This window comes from Triticum urartu, chromosome 2A (genome assembly GCF_056163025.1).
Source record: "Triticum urartu cultivar PI428250 chromosome 2A, HENAU_Tu73, whole genome shotgun sequence".
In the NCBI taxonomy this organism is placed as follows: Eukaryota; Viridiplantae; Streptophyta; class Magnoliopsida; order Poales; family Poaceae; genus Triticum; species Triticum urartu.
Genome location: NC_141874.1, coordinates 358,153,324 through 358,173,318, shown reverse-complemented (window position 1 = coordinate 358,173,318; position 19,995 = coordinate 358,153,324).

The following is a 19,995-nucleotide window of genomic DNA, read 5'->3' as shown; positions in this document are numbered from 1 at the left end:
CTAAGCACACCTGAAATTAAACTAAGAAACTAATCCGGTAGACACTGCATTAGAACCACCATGAGCAATGACACTGCCACCTTACTCGGAGTCCTTGTCCACGTCCTCGACTTCGTCCTTGTCCCTCTTCATCTTGGCCGATACTTCTTTGCTTGAACCGCACACTTGGCTCTTTGTCTTCATCCAAACCTTGTAGATATTGAAACAAACGCAGCCATTCGTTCCAGCATAGTGGATGTGGTCTATATCTAGTACATTCCACTGCCATGCATGATGAAAGTTGGGCGGAGGTTTCTTCAGTTTACCGTAGGAAGGATGAACCATGGCTCCTGCTAGGGTCAGCATTGAAGGCTGGTCAAGGGAGGGCACCAGCCCTTTCTTCTGGAGGTTGAAGGGGTTGCCTATAACGAGGCATATCCGACCCAGGACTGTTCTGTCATTCGTAAAGTCTACAGTAACGACTTTGACTAGGCTGCCCTTGAGGAAGTTCTTAAATTCCTCGCACTGAACGTCGGCATGGCATATGTGGTAGACCAAGCATAAGTCATGCACGCAAACCTGGACCATGGCAGGTTGCATCTTCTCTTCCTCCTTTAGATTCTTCTCTTTGTCCAGGGTTGTGGTGAACTCAACATCTAGCCCAGCGACCCACTCATCATTTGAGTTTTCGAACATGCGTCTGAAGCGAGCAAGGCATCCTTTCACCGTCGCATAAGAACGGGTGTAGATGATGTCGAACTCATCGCCGTTGATGGTTCTAACCTTGTGCTCACCGCTGATCATGGAGATTTGGGACGCCATGGATTTGGTAGGAGGGTTAGGATTAGTGGAACTGCCGTAATGTGAAAGGACGGGACGACTAGGAGCGAACTGTTGTAATGTTAAAGGACGTCCGGGGACGAGTAGGAGCGAACTGCCAACGGTTTTTCGACTGTAAAAATTCTGAGTGGGGCGTGCGAACGACAAGGTAATGGCTCGCCTGGTGGATAAATGGATTCATGCACAGTACTATAGGGGCGCAATTAGATGTCATGTCTACTCGACGCCCAATTAAATGCCTTCCGATGTCATGTCGAGCGTCGGGAAAATTACAGGTGATACAAAGCTTTCCATTCTCCCATGATACGGTCTTGCGAGGGCCCTTGGATATGAGATCGAACGGTTGCATGGCGTGATTCTAGAGCTATGGGTGAATATCCTATCATGGAGAGTTATTCTACAAATTTTCAGCAACTTAGCATGCGACCGTTCGATCTCAGATCCAAGGGCTACCAGCAGCCCGTAGCATGGTCGCGCCTACCACGATCGTCGCCTCACTCGCGTGGTCGCGCCCTTGAAGATTTAACACGGTGCATTAAGCTATCTCATGTTGGCATGTCATACATAGTCATCACATAGTTAGCTATAAGGTTGGCTATAAGAGTATTTTTTTACTTCTCTCTATCTCTTTCTTCATAGTATTCATTGCATTTGCAAAGGAGTGACCTCTTCCGGTGAAATGGTGCTTAGATGAGGTGCTAAGGGCATTAAATGGCTTAGCAAATCAAGTCCCCAATGCATAGGTGCTTAGTTTTTTGTTGCTAAGTTTGCTTCATTTAATTAGCTATAGACTCAAAATTGTCTTTTCACCTAGGTACACGCGCTTAGCACCGTTTCTTCCTAGGGTCACCAAACTAGTCTCTCTCTTCTTAATTAACTTGCCACATCAGACTTTATTCCTATGTGGCAGGCTTAGGACCTGTACGAGCAAGTACAATAGTGGGCTATAAGCCCACTTACATGGTATTTTTGCATATGTGGAGGAAAGAGGCAAGGAAAAAGTGGAGGAGTGGGCTCCCATGCAAGAGCCAGCCTCTACATGGTGGAGCATTGGGAGAGGCACCTGTATACCATGGAGTTGGTCAGGAATCAGGAGACTCACGCCAGTCACTGCGCCACAGTTAAAATGATAATCGCAAGTCAAATCACGAGCCCCTACCTGTCCAGCAGTAACTCACTGTCAAATCACACAGCCCTACGTTTGCAGCAGCCTACTCCATCATCTTCTCGCGTCTCTGTCGAATCGACTAGGCGGAACTGCCCCACCTACCACGCAGGAAAAGCCCCACCCTCGACTTTTAAATAGTATAGTATACTAATTTTGTATCCATGGATTGCACTATGGAGCAAAGCCTCAAGAAAACTGTGGTACACATGTACGGAGTATCCAGCACGCCCGTCGCATTCGCGTCGAACCCCAGATGGTCGGTCGGTCTGGCATGCCGCTTTCTGAATGGAACGCGCGTCATATTGCATTTGCACACATATGTGGGACCGCAGTTGAGAACGGACCATAGGCACACTCCCCAGCCCCACAAGTCGCGTAAGTTAATAGAAGAGAGAGACGAGCGATAGTACTAGAGAAGTGTTGTACACACGTTGGTGCCTGGACGATCCCTGGATGACACGGAACATCAGTTCGTCCATGCATGTGACCACACTCCAGCAGACACGCCTGGATTGGCTATCATCTACATATCATGCAGGCTGTGTTGTACAGGGCTGTAGTTTTGATGAGAAATCTAAAAAAGGTTTCTTGTCATCTCGCAATATATATTAGGTGTCATGGGCTTCGGATCACTGCGAGGGGTAAACAACAACAACTGAGTTCCTCCAAGGCGCTGGTCACTGGTGGCACATGCACGAAGACTACTCGGCTGCCATCTAGGTCAAGCCGGCTATGTTAATTAGGACATCTATCGATGGATCCCTCATCTACTTTGTCCGCCAGGATTCATGTTGTCTCCTTTGGGCAGTGAGGTTATGGTTTCATGTCATGTGGCATTTTTTCGTGTTATACTATATTATAATCCGGTGCTTCAGATCAAAATGACGACAACTGCGCCTCCGGGGCACGTGCATGAAGACTTCTTGACAGTCATTGATGAGGTCAAGCCTGCTCTGGTAGACAAAAGAAAACTAGTACTCCACTATATAGGCAGGAGCCTCCATGCTTGCTTGCTAGTGTTGCTCTCTTCACACTATCTCGTCCTCTCCAGATCTAAACACGACAGCGGTGGCCATACTCTCTCTCTCTCTCTCTGCTCACCGCTCGTCACAGATCTAGCCGGATCCTCTCCGTCGGGAAAGGTGAGAAGGTGCAACGTTCACGCGGTCGTCCTCGGCAATGGCTCTTACCCACTGCCGGCGCATCCCGGTCAGCGTGCCTTGCCGTTCTCTCTCAAGCACCGCTGCCTAGGGAGGGCCTCCGACCCCTTCTTCCTCGTTGCCGTAGTGTGGGCAGATCTGGCCTCCCGCCACCCACCAAGCGACATCCCGGCGACCCTCAGGTATAACTTCCATCGAAACCAGCCTTGCTCTACTTCCCAATCTCCTGTCGTCGCTGCATTTGTATCTTTTACTATTTCTCAGGGCCCCTCGTAGATAGGATCAATCGGTTGTTCGAAAGCCACCTAAATTTTTACTGTTAAGAGGTAAAACTAGTTCATGCACTCGAATCTAGTACTACTTGGTTCAAACAAGGAAGAAAGGGGTGGGGTGGGGGAATATTTGTTACCTGAATCTAGGACTTGGTTGAAAGAGGAAATAATGGGGGCAAAATGTAGCAGAGACTGGCTATCCAACTGGTCGCTTGGTCTAAATAGGGAAATAAAGGGAAACACAGTACAAACTCAATATAAACCCGACCTATTAGTTGAAAAAGGAAATAAAGTGGGGACTGGGGGACAATTCAACAGAGTAAGTCCAGCACTAGATTTGCTAGCCTCACACAGTATAACGTGCCTATACCAAACAAAAATGGGACCAACCCAGATATCCTATTCTGATGTTTGTTGCCCCGAGCCACACTTATGTAACGCCATTGGTAAAATGTAGTACTCGAAGTGTTAATAGTAAGGACACGTTCAACCAATGTTGTTTTCAATGTAATGCCTCCAGTAATATGAATCTACGACACTTTTTTCATGTCCTGCTAAATTTCCCATTATGATAAGTTGCTTCTTTTTGTTTGAAATGCAAGTGTCCTGTTCCGCCTACTCTCCCGTCCCCAAATACCAACTCTGTAGCAATTGTTAATGTAATGTTGCTGGTAAAATAAAGCAATGGCACCATTAAAGTAATGTCGTATTTAACGGTTGTCATAGTTAATCCTAATGCCCACACTAATATCTAGCAATGCTGCTGCGTTAGAAATTGCTACTGTCCTTGTAGGATTGCCATTCAGATAAGGAACATGCTTCTTTTCATTTGATGTTTGTTTCATCACTTTTTAGTCACCCTCCATTCCACCTATTGTGTGCAAACAGAGATATACATTCACGCTTGATCTTAGTTGAACTACACAAATGATATCCAAATTATAGTTGAACATTCCAAGAGCTTCACAACCAACCTTGATGTTGCTCAATTTTATTGCAACTAATGAAGAAGAAGCTCTATGGGTTTTGTTTTTTGATTGAAATGGACCCGGGGCTGGAGCCCTTTTATTTAAAAATATGAAGAAGAAGCTGCTAGCTCATGGGACATTGCTTAATTTTAGGTGAACTGCACCAAAAGGTCCCATGAATTGAATCATCCATGTTGGTGACTGGTGTCATCCCTTCTACGATGGCGTTGACTACAGATATGGTTCCCATCACGAGGTATGTTCCTTTTTGGTCGGACCGTTTTCCGAAGATCCTGCATGTTGAGTCTGCTCTTGCGCTACTGTTTTGGCACTGCCATGATAAAGCAGTAATGTTATTATTTTGCACCTTAATGTAGTCGCACTTTTTATTTGAGGCAATGTTTTGGCACCGCTAGTGCCACTGATTTTTTTATATATCGAAAGAGGGGATTTCCTCCGATTTCATTGAAGAAACCCAAGCATAGAGAACCATTATCCGACAACATCTCAGTGTAAACAGGCAGTTATGCAACTACTACTACAACGGACTGAGTACTAGCAGGAGACAAGTTCGCCACATAAGCTAGGTGGGTAGGGGGACGCAACACCATCTCAACCAAGTTTGGATTACAACCCAAATGCTACCACAGAAACATAAGGGCAGAGATAGGGACTGAAAGAGCCAGCTTCAGTATCCCAGTCTAAGCACCCCCGGCCTCCAGCCTTGCGACACACGGTACACCTCGTTTGCCACCTGCTCGACCCTAGTGCCACTGATAAAAATAAGTAATAATACAGTTAAAATAGAGCGACTGTCCTCTCTAACATTTCATTTCCAATGTATATAAAGAAAGTGCTTCTCTTTGTTAGTATATGTTTCATCAACTAGTCCCATTGTTAATGTTTAAGCATTTCTCCAAACTTGGGTGCTTAATTTTAGTTAACCTACACAAAAATAGAGATTGGAATGTCTCAAGGCCCCTCCTTGTAGTACCGTTGTACACTAATGTTCATCACCGGCAGAAGGTGTATCGGGGAGACTTGGGTCGATTTCCAGTATGAGGCGTCACAGGGCCCATCTCGCCCTCGCAGCATGGCATACTATGATACTATCGCAATATTTTTCTTCTATTTATTAGTGTATGTTTCATCAACTAGTGCCACTATAATGTAATCACGCTTTTTGATTATCTGTGCAAACAAGGTTATTTAGCTACATTTTGGTGGAACTGCACAAATGTACGGATGGAGCCGGCATATATGCAGAGTGCGAGGTGTGCCAAGTAAAAATTACCAACACCAACCATGCTCCATCCACGCATTGGCATCCACCACCACCAGTGGGATGTGTGGAGCTCTCTATGGACGGATCTTTCTCGGTAGCAAATCCTCTAACCAAATACTAGTAGCTTATATTGGCAGTTTTCTAAGGAGTACTCTTTTCGAAAAGAAGCACCAATATATTTTTCTTTATTTGTACACGGTGTCACAACTTTGACCCAAAGGTCCAGAGCTATTTTAGGGTGATTGGCCTAGTACTCGGAGACTGATTGTAAGCATGATTTTCATTAGCTGTCACACTGATTGTAAGCATGAGCAGATGGAAGATTAGGTTAGTGCGAAGCTTACCTTAAACCCTACCGCCACCGTTGAAACAAGGCGAGCGTCGAGGGAACCGTGGAGAACGGCAGGGAAGCGACATCTCGCCATCCGGCCTCCTCTTGCGGTGGGAGAACGAATACTCCTGGCTCCGGCTGACTCTGCACCTTCACGAACGGCACACCGTACTCGATCAATTCGTTATCCTCTCGGTGCTCAACCTTCGACCTGTACACCAACCACCTCTGCCTCGATCATGCCACCCTCATCACCGCCATCTCGCTCTTTCTCATACATTGCCACATGGCCCTCACCATCCTCGAAATCTCCCACTTATTGTCAAACCAAGTAAGGATCTCCTTCAACCTGGCTAACTTTGCCTGGTCGCCGCCGGTGATCTGCCTGATTCGCTGCTGCATCCTCTCAATACATGTCCTCCTGAGTGGTCTGGTGCTATCTTTGGCAGATGGGAGGAGAGGCGGCGGTCTTGCAATAGATAAGAGGGAGAGGCGAGAAGGTTGTTTTGGAATGGAGATGATGGAGACGAGAGGGGTGGTTTTGCAATGGAGAAGAGGGAGAGACGAGACGGTGGTTTTGGAATGGAGATGATGGAGAGGAGAGGAGGTGCTTTTGCAATGGAGAAGAGGGAGAGGAGCGTGCGGCAGCGATTTAGGATTGGACGAGAGGGTCGGCGCGATGTGACTGGATCAAAATCAAGATCAATTTTACCCTTAAATTAAGAAAGCGACCCCACATTAACTAGTCTCCCTTTTATTCTGGGTCATAATTGACCATGATTTTCACAAAGAAAATATATGCTATACGTTGCAAAAATAATATAATTTGAAAGTACATTCAGACACGAACCAAACGATACAATTTTTGGTGACATGCATTCACATTTTTCCTGTCAAATACAGTACGTGGTTAAACTTTGACCCAAAATACGGAAAACAAAAAAATACTTCCAAGACCAATACCGCTCCTCTCCTCTTAAACCACCGCAGCTCCTCTCCTGTTCCAATCTAAATCCAGCACCACTCCGCTCCTCTTCCACTTCAAAACCACCGCCTCTCCTCTCCTATTCCAATCCAAAACCAGCATCGCCCCTCTCCTGTTCTAATCCAAAACCAGCGCTGCTCCTCGCCTCTTCCATTCAAAAACCACCGCCGACGAGTGAAGGTGCTGCCGAGAAGTAGATCGATGGAGGAGTACAACCGATACATGAGGATCACAGACGGTGACCCTGTGAAGCTAGCTAGGATGTTGGAGGTACAGTATTGGTTTGACAAGAAGGACCAACTAGCGGTGACGGTGACATCCATGGCCAAATATCTGCAACAGAGCGAAAAGGCGACGATACTCCCGAAGGGAGTCGCACGGGAGTACATAGAGCTGCTCCTCTGGGCCATGAAGCAAACAGATTCACCGAATCCGATCATGAGGGAGCGGAGGTGGGAGTATCGATCCCAGATGGATCATCCACCAGATATTGAAGGATCGAGCATCTATACGGTGCCGTTGGTGAGGGTGTCATGCCATAGTGAGCCAGTGGAGTCTTCGTCGACTGAAACCAACTGCAAGAGGAGAAAAGAAGTTGGCCCGATGACGCTTCCCCGCCATCCTCTCCCTCGCCATTAACATCGTCTCACGGGGCAGCTGTCTGCCGCCAAGGAATAGGAGGGGACCGCCCCCCATCCCAATAGTCAAGTAGGTTGTGAATTCTCAGGAGGAGCTTAGGGTTGTCAGTATTTGCAGGTTGTGAATTGTGTTTTGTGTTGTGTATTGTGAGAGTACTTTCAGATATGAATGTCTTTTGAATTTGAGATTTGTAGTATTGAGCATATGAATTATTTTATGAATTCTAGAGATCTATTTTTAGCACTTAAAAATGTAGTTTCATAGGAGCATAAAAGTGCAGACAATGTGATTCTCAGGGAAGAAACTGCAAGTTTCAGTTTCAGATAAGAAACTGCAAGTTCAGTTTCAGATAAGAAACTGCAACTTTCAGAGGCAGAGCATTTATATTAACATGGCCTTTTGAAACAGGGAAAACATCAAGTTGGAAGTTTTATTCATGGTCAAAAATGGAACTACCATCTAGTTAACATCATGCTGATTAACATTCATGCATATCACATCTTCATATGATGCACAGTCAAAAAGATATGCTATTTTCAAAATGCCCACACAATGTCGAGTGTGCGAAAAACAGAGAAAACGAGGGACAAAGTTTTGGCAAGTCTTGGGCGTGGTGTGCGTAGATGACAATGGGGACCCACATGTCAATAACGGCAGAGGCAAAAAAATTGGAGATATTTTCCCTACATCAGGTGGAATCAAACCTGGGCGGAACAGCTGTCGGGTAGTGTCACTTTGCCACTTGGCTAGTTCAGTACTTTAGTTACAAATAAGGCATTGCCTCAGGCAGTCCGATCTCCTCCTGCCCCTTTGTGTGCTTGCCACGGTGCCGCTGTCTGCTGTTGTGAACATGCTGAACAAATGAGAGGAATCTGGAGAGGACTGCACGTGGAGAGGCAGATAGTCGGGACCCACCAGGTCTATGGCCATACGCAAGCAAGTGCCTCATTGAAAAAACAATTCCTCCTAATGCTATATTGACGTTGGGGCCCACGGCTTTGTCAACATAGTTACATTTTTTTTAGGTGCTTCAACGTAGTTACTAAAGGAGATAAATTCACAACGAAGCCCGGGAGCTGGCAGGTATCATTTATTATCACTGGGGCAGCAAGTATCAGCTGGGTTGTGGGCTGCCCCGTCTAGGCTTTCTTTTTTAACATGTGCAGCCCATGACATGCCTGTTTGTATTTTCTTGAGGGCCTTCATGTATTGACCGGCCTATGGACCTCCCACCAGAGGTTTTAATTTTAATAAAACATCGGCAGCCCAATTTATGTTTTTTTTTGAAGAAAACGCAGAGGTGTGTTCTATTTTTCTATATAAGAATAGGAATGCCTGGTCCAACTTATGTTTCCCTTCTAACTATATTATATATATTTAAATTATTTTATATGCTATTATATACTATTGTTATTGTCATCATATATTTAACATATACTTACATATGTAACAAAACAATATCCCACATTTTATTAACTTATAAAAATAAATTCTTAACAATAAAATCTTGGATTTTTTGGCCATGAAAATCATGGTGATTGTGTACAAAAGCTTGGTAAGATTTAAGGATGAATGTAATAATAAATCACTTATTATTTAAATATATTTATAACAAAATGCTCAGTCCCTGTTAATTTTTGATAACATTGCTGTGCCCAACCCAACATTATAATTAGAATCAGCCCAGCAAAATCGTGTATTTCGAGAAAGTGCAAATGGCGTGTAATTTTTTAGGAAAAAATTAAATGGGCCGCATGGACGCTACATTATTTGTTCACCCGGTCCAGCAAATGGACTGTAATTCTAAAAAAAGATCAAATTGACTGTAAATTCTGAAAAAATGGGTTGAATATGTGCCACATTTTTGGAGGCTGAAATGTGGGCAAATAAGCCGAAGCCAACGCAAGTCGTTGTCAACTTAGTCAACAAATGATTCTGACATCGTTATCCATTGGATTTACATCCAACGACCGGCATCCATCTACAATCTCTTGTCTTCTTCCTCCAGCGCCGCCGGGACCACCTGCTCCCGCCTCCTGCTACTAGCAGCTCTCCTTAGCACGCTTCGCTATGAAGCGCTACCCCATTGCCGGCCAGGCCATCCCTCAACCCTCCACACCTCCTATTCTTCACCACCGATTGCCGAACCACACCGCACCAGAACTAGTTAACCCTCGTACACCTATCCGTCTGCGACTCCACTCCTGCATCTTCCCATCTCCGGCTTGTTCCTGTCCGCGGCCTTGTCGTCATCCACCACCTTGGATGCGCTTGGCACGGAGTGATCAACATGGTCAACGAACGACATCCATCGGAAGTAGACTGTACATGGAGTTGCTGACAGCTGGGTCCACAGCCGCACACAAGGAAATGCCTCCTTATTACGTGAAAAGTAATGATTCCTCCACTCGACAGTTGGGACCCACTGGAAGGGCCTCTGTATTTTGCGAAAATAATGTTCCCCCCGCTGACAGGTCGCATCCACCAGCTATATATTCGCACGCAAGGAAGTGCCTCCTTATTACACACACAAAATGAATACCCCCCAGCTAGCTGGGACCAACCATAGTGGCAGGCTAACTGGTGGGCCTACTAAGTTGACGGGAACGGAGGGCTTTGTCAACTTAGTCAATATGAATGGTTCTAGCTCCAGTGACTGTATGATGTCCATCCAATGGCCTTAGTGCTTCTTCAACCTCTGGTCTTCTTGCTCCAGCTGCCTAAACCAGTGCTAGTCATGCCTCGTGTGGCCAGCTGTGCTGCCACAGAGGCCCCACCGCCCCTACTACTCCCACCGCTGGCCAGGCCATCCCTCTACTAACCCACACCCCCTGTTATTCTGCGGTGACGGCATCCTCACACTGCAGCCGAACGAGTGAACCCTCATACTCCTCTCCGCGTGGGCATCCACTGTCGTGTCTTCCCCGGGTCCGCATCGCCCCCTTCCACGGCCTCCTCGTCGTCCACCACCTGGGTGCTCTCGGCGCGGCAGGGTCAATGTGGTCAATGAATGGCTTCCATCAGAAGATTACTGTACGTGGAAAGGCGAACAGTTGGGTACACATCCGCAGCAAGGAAGTGCCTCCTTATTACGCGCAAAATAATGATTCCTCCACCTGACAGCAGGGACCCACTAGACGGGCCACCGTATTTCATGAAAAAAAACATTTCCCCCCTACTGCTGGGACCCACCAGCAACATCTTCGCACGCAAGGAAGTGCGTCCATAGTACGGGAAAAAAATGATTTGCCCCCTGACTGTTAGGACCCACCAGCTACATCTTCGCATGCAAGGTAGTGCCTGACAGTCGGGACCCACCTGGTCGAAGCGTACGTAGCGTTGTCATTCTGGTCGCGAATGTGTACGTACATCCTGGTCGATCGGTCTGTCTAGAGGCTACGGCGATGAATCGTGGCCGTGTAAGGAAGGGCATGTGTCATAGTACAGGCGCGCACGTGTCTTAGTAGAGGTGTGCACGTAGGACGTACACGTATGTACAGCTAGGGTGCAAGAAAGAAAATACGGCCACATACGTACATACGGGCGGGTCTCGAATGCCTACTCGCGCATACGTACGGCCAGGGCTCATGTACATGGATGGGTCGGAACGGAGAAACTACATCGTCATCGTGTTCATCGGGAGCCAACGAAATGTGTCATGTTCATTGGGAGGCAACAGAATACTTCATGTTCATCGGGAGCCAACTGGCTTGGACGGAACAGCCGATCGAAACAAGGCATGTCATACCGTAGAACGGAGGAAAAGACCTTGTGTTCGACCAGCCATGGTCGAAACGGGATCCTGTTCATCGGGAGGGGTCTGGCGTACCGCAAAACGGAGGAAACGGACTTCTCTTGGACCTCCTATGGTCGAAACGGGGTCTTGTTGATCGGGGGGGTGTGGCGTACCACAAAACTGAGGAAACGGACTTGTGTTGGAGTGCTATGGTCGAAATGGGGGTCCTGTTCATCGGGAGGGGTGTGGCGTACCACAAAACGGGACTCCACGGGATATTGTTCATCTCCACCGTCGACCCCCTCCAGCCTCCATGGGCTATTTTTCATCCACCGTCGACCTCCTCCAGCCTCCACCTGCGACTGTTCATCCACGGGCTCCTGTTCATCCAGCCTCCACCGCTCCTCCACCGGCTACTGTTCAACCAGGCCTCTCCACGGGGTCCTATTCAACCACCCCTCCACGGGCTACTATTCATCCAGCCCTCCACCGGCTACTGTTCAACCAGCCCTCCACGGGGTCATCCTGTTCATCCAGCCCTCCATAGGGTCATGTTCATCCAGTCCTCCACACGCGGAGTCCTGTTCATCCACCCCCAAACGGCTCGATCAGGGTCCTGTTCATCCAGCGGCAACGGCCTCTACTACCACGGGGTCCTGTTCATCCAACCCCCCCACTGGGAACTGTTCATCCAAACACTCCCCAACAACGCTCACCGTTCATCCAGAGGCAGCATCGACCGGCTTCAGTTAGGAGCAGTAGCGAAGGAATCATTCTGGTTCAGTTAACAGCAAGGGATCGATCAGGGTTCAATAACATAGCTAGTACAATCGCTCCGGTTCAGTTAGAGCCCAATGCCTCACTCGGGTTCAGTTAGAGCGCAACACCTCGCACACACGCTCGTACATGTACGAGAGAAACACGCATCGCTCGGCCCCAACCAGCCACCGTAACCGGGAAATCCCTGATATTTTCCAGGCCCTCGCTTCTACCATGGTTTTTTCCATCATGGACGGCCCAAAGAATGTCATGCAGCTACGTCTCCGGCCCGCCTAGGACGAAAAGCCCATTTTCTGTCATGATTTTTTGTCATAGAAGTAGAAGCCTACCACATCTATGATGATACCGGGTTTTGTCACAATTTTCGCCATAGAAGTGTCATAAGCATGACAGAAAGAAATTTCGTTCGGCCCAAAATGTCATGGATGTGTCTTTTTTATGTAGTGCTGCCCGACAAAGAGAGTGATAGTAAACATGTTCTTTGTCGTCTACTTCCTCAAAGCAGATGGCAAAGGCCCTTTGTCGTCGGTGGCAGACAGCAAAGAACATGGATGGCCAAAACCACGCATTAGCCATGTTAGGTGGCTAACAACAGCCTTTCTCGTCTGCCAGCGGATGGCAAAGCTGCCCAGCCCTTTGCCGTCTTCCTTGTGACGTCAGCAGGCATGTCAGCAGACCCAGATGTTTTTCGTCTGCCATGGACGGCAAAGTGACCAAATGGGTCAGCTCCCAGGTTGCACATATTGCTACCACGTCGCTTCTTTGCCATCTGCGGCAGACGACAAAGTGCCTGTATTTGTTACTGTTTTTCTATTTTCTGTTATATCCCTGCATTTTCAAAAGATATATATGATATATATAGTTTCAACCTCAAACATATCCCATGTATCAAACATCTAGCAGTCCATCAATGCAACTGAACACATAGGGTATTAAAAGATCCAATACATACATAGTTTCACGGAGTTCATCCATATATACATACATAGTTTTACATTGTTCGTCAATACAAGTGAAAACAAGAACTAAAAACTAGTAGTCCATCAATCCTACTTCCATGAAGTGAATTAAACCTGCCAAAATGGGAGTAAGAAATTTAGAAGAAGAAGAAGAAGACTAGAAGAGGAAGAAGAAGAAGAAGACTAGAAGAAGAAGAAGAAGACTAGAAGAAGAAGAAGAAGAAGAAGAAGAAGAAGAAGACTAGAAGAGGAAGAAGACTAGAAGAGGAAGAAGACTAGAAGAGGAAGAAGACTAGAAGAAGAAGAAGAAGAAGACGAAGAAGAAGAAGACTAGAAGAAGAAAGAAGAAGAAGAAGAAGAAGAAGAAGAAGAAGAAGAAGGAGGAGGAGGAGGAGGAGGAGGAGAATTTTCTTCTTCTTCTTTTCTCATATTTCTTCTTCTCTTCGATCTTTTTATCCCTTTCCTCCTCATTCTCATTCTTCTTCTTTTATTCTTTCTTTTTCTTCTCTTTCTTCTTCTATTCTTTATTTTTCTCCTCTTTCTTGTTTTTCTTCTTCTTATTCCTTATTTGTGTCATTTTAGAGCTAACATAGGTAATTACGCCATTTTTAGCCAACCAACCTTATTATGTCAATTTGGAGGAAAATAAGGTAAGTATAGGTCATTTTTGTGCTAACCTAGGCCATGATGCCATTTTTGAGCCAACTTACGTAAGTATAGCTCATTTTTATCTAACTTAGGTAATTATGCCATTTAGGAGGAAAATAAGCTAAGTATATGACATCTACGAGAGAACTAAGGTTATTATGCCATTTTTGAAATGAATAGGCTACTTATGTCATAAATGAACTATTAAAGCTAATTATGTCATTTAGGAGGATAATTATCTAAGTACGTCTTTTTTGGGGAAAATAAGGGAAGTATGTTGCATAATAGGGCTAACAAGCATGTACGAAGCTAAGTATGCATTTGTTAAGCAAAACACTAGAGAAAACTTACCCTCATCACAACAAATGCGATGAAGATCGCAACTAAGGTAACAATTGATCCAACGACATAATGATACCAAGCCTCATTATCTATGGCATATTTTCTAATCTTCGTTATCTTCAAGCGCATTCCATCCATCTTCAAGCGCATTGCATTCATCTTCGTCTTATGATCATCGACGACATCACCAACATACAACTCCAATTTCATCTTCTCTTCTTCAATTCTTTTAATTTTTCTTTCAAATACTCATTATATTTTTCAACTAAATTTAACTTCTCGACAAGAGGGGCGGTTGCAAATTCCGTTTCACATACCTCCTAGATAAAATATATCTATGTCAACTTGATGGCCATAATTGTCATAAATGCAAAATGCAACAAATAGTTATAAAAGAGAATATACCACATCTGAATCATAAAGAGGGCGAGGGCCGACGGGGACGGATATCAAGACCATGGCACTATGTATAACAAACAATCATACAAAGTAAGATAGTTATACAAGTAACTATATAAATCATACAATCATACGAGTAACTATATAAATCAAGTACAACATAAGAAATGGAATACCTAATAATAATCTTGATCATTGGGTTCAATAAATGCTCTAGGATCAATAAATGCATCATCATCATCACTATCATCAATGAAGTGCTCATCGGGTTCAACGACATCAACATGTGGAAGGCCACCTTTGCATAATTGGTCAAGCATTGAGAAGTCATCCGCAGCAGTAACCTCTTCTTGTTTAGGTTCTTCTTGTTTCGGCTTAGGGGTGAAGTCGGGTTCACTGTCGTTGTCTAGTTCAATGTTCTGGTGTGAAGTAGAGTGTTTCTTGAAGCATTTTTTGGAAAACGTGTTTCTTCGAATAATTCACCTTCATATGTGTCTGGTTTAATATGAGGTTCCTATTCCTCTTCATTGGGGGGAGGTGGTCTAACACGTGGCGGCACTTCATACAGGACATCCCAACCATTCAGATTTGGATCAGTTTGGTAGGCCCACGGTAGATAGAAAACTTGGGTCGCCTGTTGAGCCGTAATATAGACATCGGGAACATCTAAATGGGTGCTTTGTTTAATTTTGACTAGCCCTATATGTTCACGAGTCCTTCTAGACTGCTTTGGCTGGAACCAGTAACATTTAAAGGCTACAACGTTCGATGTGTTTTAACCATAGAATAGAAGTTCATAAATTGCTTCAACTCTCCCATAATACTCGATACCTCCATCGCCGAGAGCAGAGACACAACAATTTGTAGACTTTCGGTCGGCCATATATAGCTCTTTGCCGTAGGTGCGAAAGTGATACCCATTGATGTCGTATTTGTCATATGAACGGACCTTAAAGTCAAAACTATTAGCGACTTGTCTCAATTCAGCGTCCATAGACTCTGAATTAACCCCCAAGTTTAATACGAAAGGATTGTTGCATTAGCCAAAATTAGATGAAGAAATGAGAATGGTCTAATGGAAATTACCGTTTGTTTGAACCAAGAGATGAAACCGGGAAAGTCGCCTCCTTGCTTTGCAGAAGATCATACTCTTCGATGGATTCCTTTTGGATCACCGCTCCATCCAAGAATTTGGCGACATATCGACTGTATCAAAAAATATCCAGGAATAAGAGAAGTTCAAAGGAATTAGAAGTTGCGAAACAATGTACGCGAGAACATACTCGATGTACAGCTGCACTTCTGTTAGGTTGGTGAAGATATAAAATGAAATGGTCCGCCATTCTTGGACATCCAACGATACTTGTTTTGAAGCACCAGCTGGTGCGAGATTCCCTTTGAATAGGCCGATGTTGGATTTATGGTCGCCAACATTGTACCGCGGCTTCGGATTTGCAAATGGCGATTTTTGGCTTCGTGGTGTGCTGTCACGAAATTTGCCGCCTCCTTAATAATGAATGCCTCGGTCGTCGATGCTTCAGTTTGACTTTTATTTTTACATTTTCCTCGGAGCATCTTCTGCATCCTCTCAGTTGTGTAGCACCAACGATTTTGTATGGTCCCCCCAATCTTTCCTCGGTCGGGAGATGCAAAATCAAGTGTTGCATTGGATTAAAGAAGCCTGACGGAAAGATCTTCTCCAACTTCCAGATCAACTCCAGTGCCAACTCTTCCATTTCTTTTAGCACGGTAGGCGATAGTTCTTTTGCACAAAGAACATGGAAGAAATAGCTCAACTCTGCCAGTACTAGCCATTCATCTTTAGGGATGAAGCCATGCAACATCATCAACATTACTCACTTAATCCGTATGTGCCAATCATGACTCTTGAGACCAAATATTTTCCATTTGTCAAGACTCGCTCCCCTCTTTAGATTCGCTGCATAACCATCAGGGAACATCAACTGCATTTTCACCCACAAGATAATTTCCCTCATAGCTGGCCTTCCAAGATTGAACCAGGACTTTGGCTTCATCCAGTTCTGCTTTCCTTCCGATTCTTGCATGTTTTGTAACGGTCTATCACATAGCGCCTCCTGATCGACTCTAGCCTTAGTATTATCCTTTGACTCCTCATCTATGCAGAACAATGTACCAAAAAGTGCCTCAGTGATATTCTTTTCCGTGTGCATCACGTCGATGTTGTATGGGAAAAGGAGGTCTTTGAAGTAAGGCAAATCCCACAAGCATGTCTTGTCAGTCTAGGCGTGTTTCGAATTATAACCCTTGAAATACCCTGGACGCTCTAGCTCTGGCTCGAGAGCGTTTAACTGATCTAGGGTCTCTTGGACTGTCAATAGAGGTGGTGCATAGTTTTTGACAACTCTACCTTTTCATGAAGTTCTTCTTGTCTTTCCTGAACTTATGGCGAGGATACAGGAACTGTATATGCAAATCGAAGCAAGAAAACTTGCAACCCGCCTACAGCCAACGAAACTCAAGAGCTGCCTTGCATGTGGGGCATGGGAACCTTCCATGCACACGCTAGCCAATGAATAGCGCATACGTCGGCAAGATATGTGTCGAGTACATGTACCAGACAAGCATAATGAAGTTTTGTTTGTTAAATGTGTTGTATGTCTTTAACCCATTATCCCAAGCTTCTTGCAATTCGTCCCTAAGCGGCTGCATGTAAACATTCATATTCTTCCCCGGATAGTTCGTCCCTGGAATTATCAACGTCGGAAAATGTTCTTTCTTTGCATAATCTGTCCCAGGGGGAGATTGACTAGAAAGACAAATACCGGCCAACAACTGTATTGGGTTTCCATCAGACCAAACACACTGAACCCAGCCGTGTTGATGCCGACTTGAGGATGCCTTGGATCTGCAACTTTTTCCGCATATACTGCATCGAAGCGCTTCCACGTTTCACCATCTAATGTGTCTACCATCACCAGAGTCCCATCTGCATCTAGTTCGGTTCTTTTGCCCTGTTTGTGCCATGTCATCTGTTCGGCCGTCTCTTCGACCATGAAAAGACGTTTAAGTCTTGGTACGATTGGCATATACCGAAGAACATTAACCGGGATTTTGGTCTGCATCTTCTCACCCATACCGTTGTCTACCACAATATACCTGGGAGACTTGCAAATGGGATAATACTTCAAGTTCGCATACTCAAGCCTAAATAAAGCACATCATTTCTCACAGACATGTATCTTCTCATAGGGCATCTTAAGAGCATGAAGGATTTTGTCTGGCTGGTACAGGTTTGCAGGCAATACATGGCCTTTGGGTAGAAAGCGTCCAAATACTGGCATAATCGCATCGTAGCATTCTCTGCCCAAGTTGAATTGAGCCTTTGGAGCCATTATTTCTGAGATGGCATCCAGCTGACAAAGCTCAGTGTGCTCGTGAAGAGGACGTTTTGAAGACTCCAACATTTCATTGAAGGCCTTTGCAGATTCCTCCATCTCTTCATCCAAATTCTGAGCATCATCACAGTTTTGCACCATGTCTTCCATCTGGTACCATGCTCGTCGGTGCGACGACGAACCACCTCAGCTCTGGCACATTGGGCAGACTCACCATGAAATGTCCACACCATATAACTGGGCGTAAAACCACTCTTCTGCAGGTGTTTGCCCATTTCATCTTGTGTCCTCTTTTCCCAATTCTTCCACCAGACACAGGGCGGCCAGTTTTTCCTCTGGCCATTTGCAAATGCGGCTTTCACAAACCCCTTGGTTTTGGTTAACCATTCATTGGTAATCTCTTTCTGACTAGTGTGACCGGTGTACATCCACGCACGATCACCCATCTTGCTTAGCTACTGGACAGACAAGAAATATATATAATTTAGCATGTATGTTGATCAGTTAATCTAGTTTGTCAATTTTATTATGTCCATGCAACCTACACTCTAATAGGTAAAGATAGGTCCTAATCCAACCCAAGTATGTGTAGATTGAGTACGTTCTCCATGCTCTACCCCATTCCGAGACAAAGTTTCGGCAACACCTCCCCGATGTTCTCCGATACACGTCTCGGCAAAAAGCCGAGAGAATTTGCATCCGGAGAACAACAGGGGGCACTGACGAAATTTTGTCTCGGAATGGGGAGCATGGAGAACATAATCAATCTACACATACTCAGGCTGTCCGTGGAAATCGCTGGACAATCCAAATGAGTTACAGTGATAAATATGCAACTGAATGCATATTTATCGATGCAACCCTTTCACACGGGAGACACATACTCGTTATGTGACTGTAATTACCTAGCTAGTGTCATCGGCACAAAGGCTGGAACAAAGCAAATAATTAAGGGGACATGAGGAGATGTCATTTATGCTCACCCACGAACGCAGGGGCGGAGCTTGTCGAACACCAGACCCTCACAATGATGAAACAACTGCACATTGAAATTGAAAGATGAGGAACGTAGCCTTATTGTTTTTGCCATCAACCTAACTAAAAATAAACTAAACTAAGCCTAAACCAAAGTAAATCTAAAAAACAGAAAAAGAAGAAATAAAGGAGAGAGGGCAGCGGTGGAGCTCATGAGAGAGAGGGCAGCAGTGGCGACGGGCGGCGGTGGAGGAGGCGGCGGGAGCGGGGCGGCGGTGGCGACCGAGCGTCGGTGGAGGAGGAGGGCAGGGCGGGGCAGCCTGGGGCGACAGGGCTCCGGGGCAGGGAGGGTGCGGGCGGGTGCGGGCGGGTGGCACCGCGCGGTGGGGGCGGGGGCGACAGGGATCGAGGGTGGCGGGGCGGCGTGAGCGATGGACCGGCTGGGGCGTGGGGCACCGGGGGTGGGGCGGCAGGGGCGACGGGGGCGGGGGGATCTGGGGCAGGGAGGGTGGTAGGGCGGCGGTGGTGCTGGGCAGCGGGCAACAGGGCGACGGGACAGCGGGGGCGGGGGCCTCCCAGGCAGGGAGGGTGGTTGCGCGGCGGCGGTGCTAGGCGGTGGTGGTGCGGGTGCGGGGGCGCGCAGGTGGAGAGAGAGGGGTGGGGGCGGGGAGAGAGGGAGGGGTGACCGTTAGAGGCCGTTAGTGGGCACGCTCTTTGCCGTCTACTAGCGGACGACAAATAATCTTTGGCCTCCGCTAGTGGACGACAAATATGGGGTTGTTGGGCTGTTAGGGTTTGGGCCTCCACTGGACCCCACCCACCTCTTTGTCGTCAGCCAGCCAACGGCAACGAACTGGCTGATGGCAAATAGGATCTTTTCCGTCCATTTTTTAGAAGCAGATGCCAAAGGCCTTCTTTGCCATCCGCTAGCAGACGCCAAAAAATTTCTGTTTCCAGTAGTGTATGTGAGGGAGTTCTAGATTAGGGGGTGTCCGGATAGCCGGACTATAACCTTTGGCCGCACTCGCGGACTATGAAGATACAAGATTGAAGACTTCGTCTTGTGTCCGAATAGGACTCTACTTGGCGTCGAAGGCAAGCTAGGCAATACGGATATGGATATCTCCTCCTTTGTAACCGACCTTGTGTAAC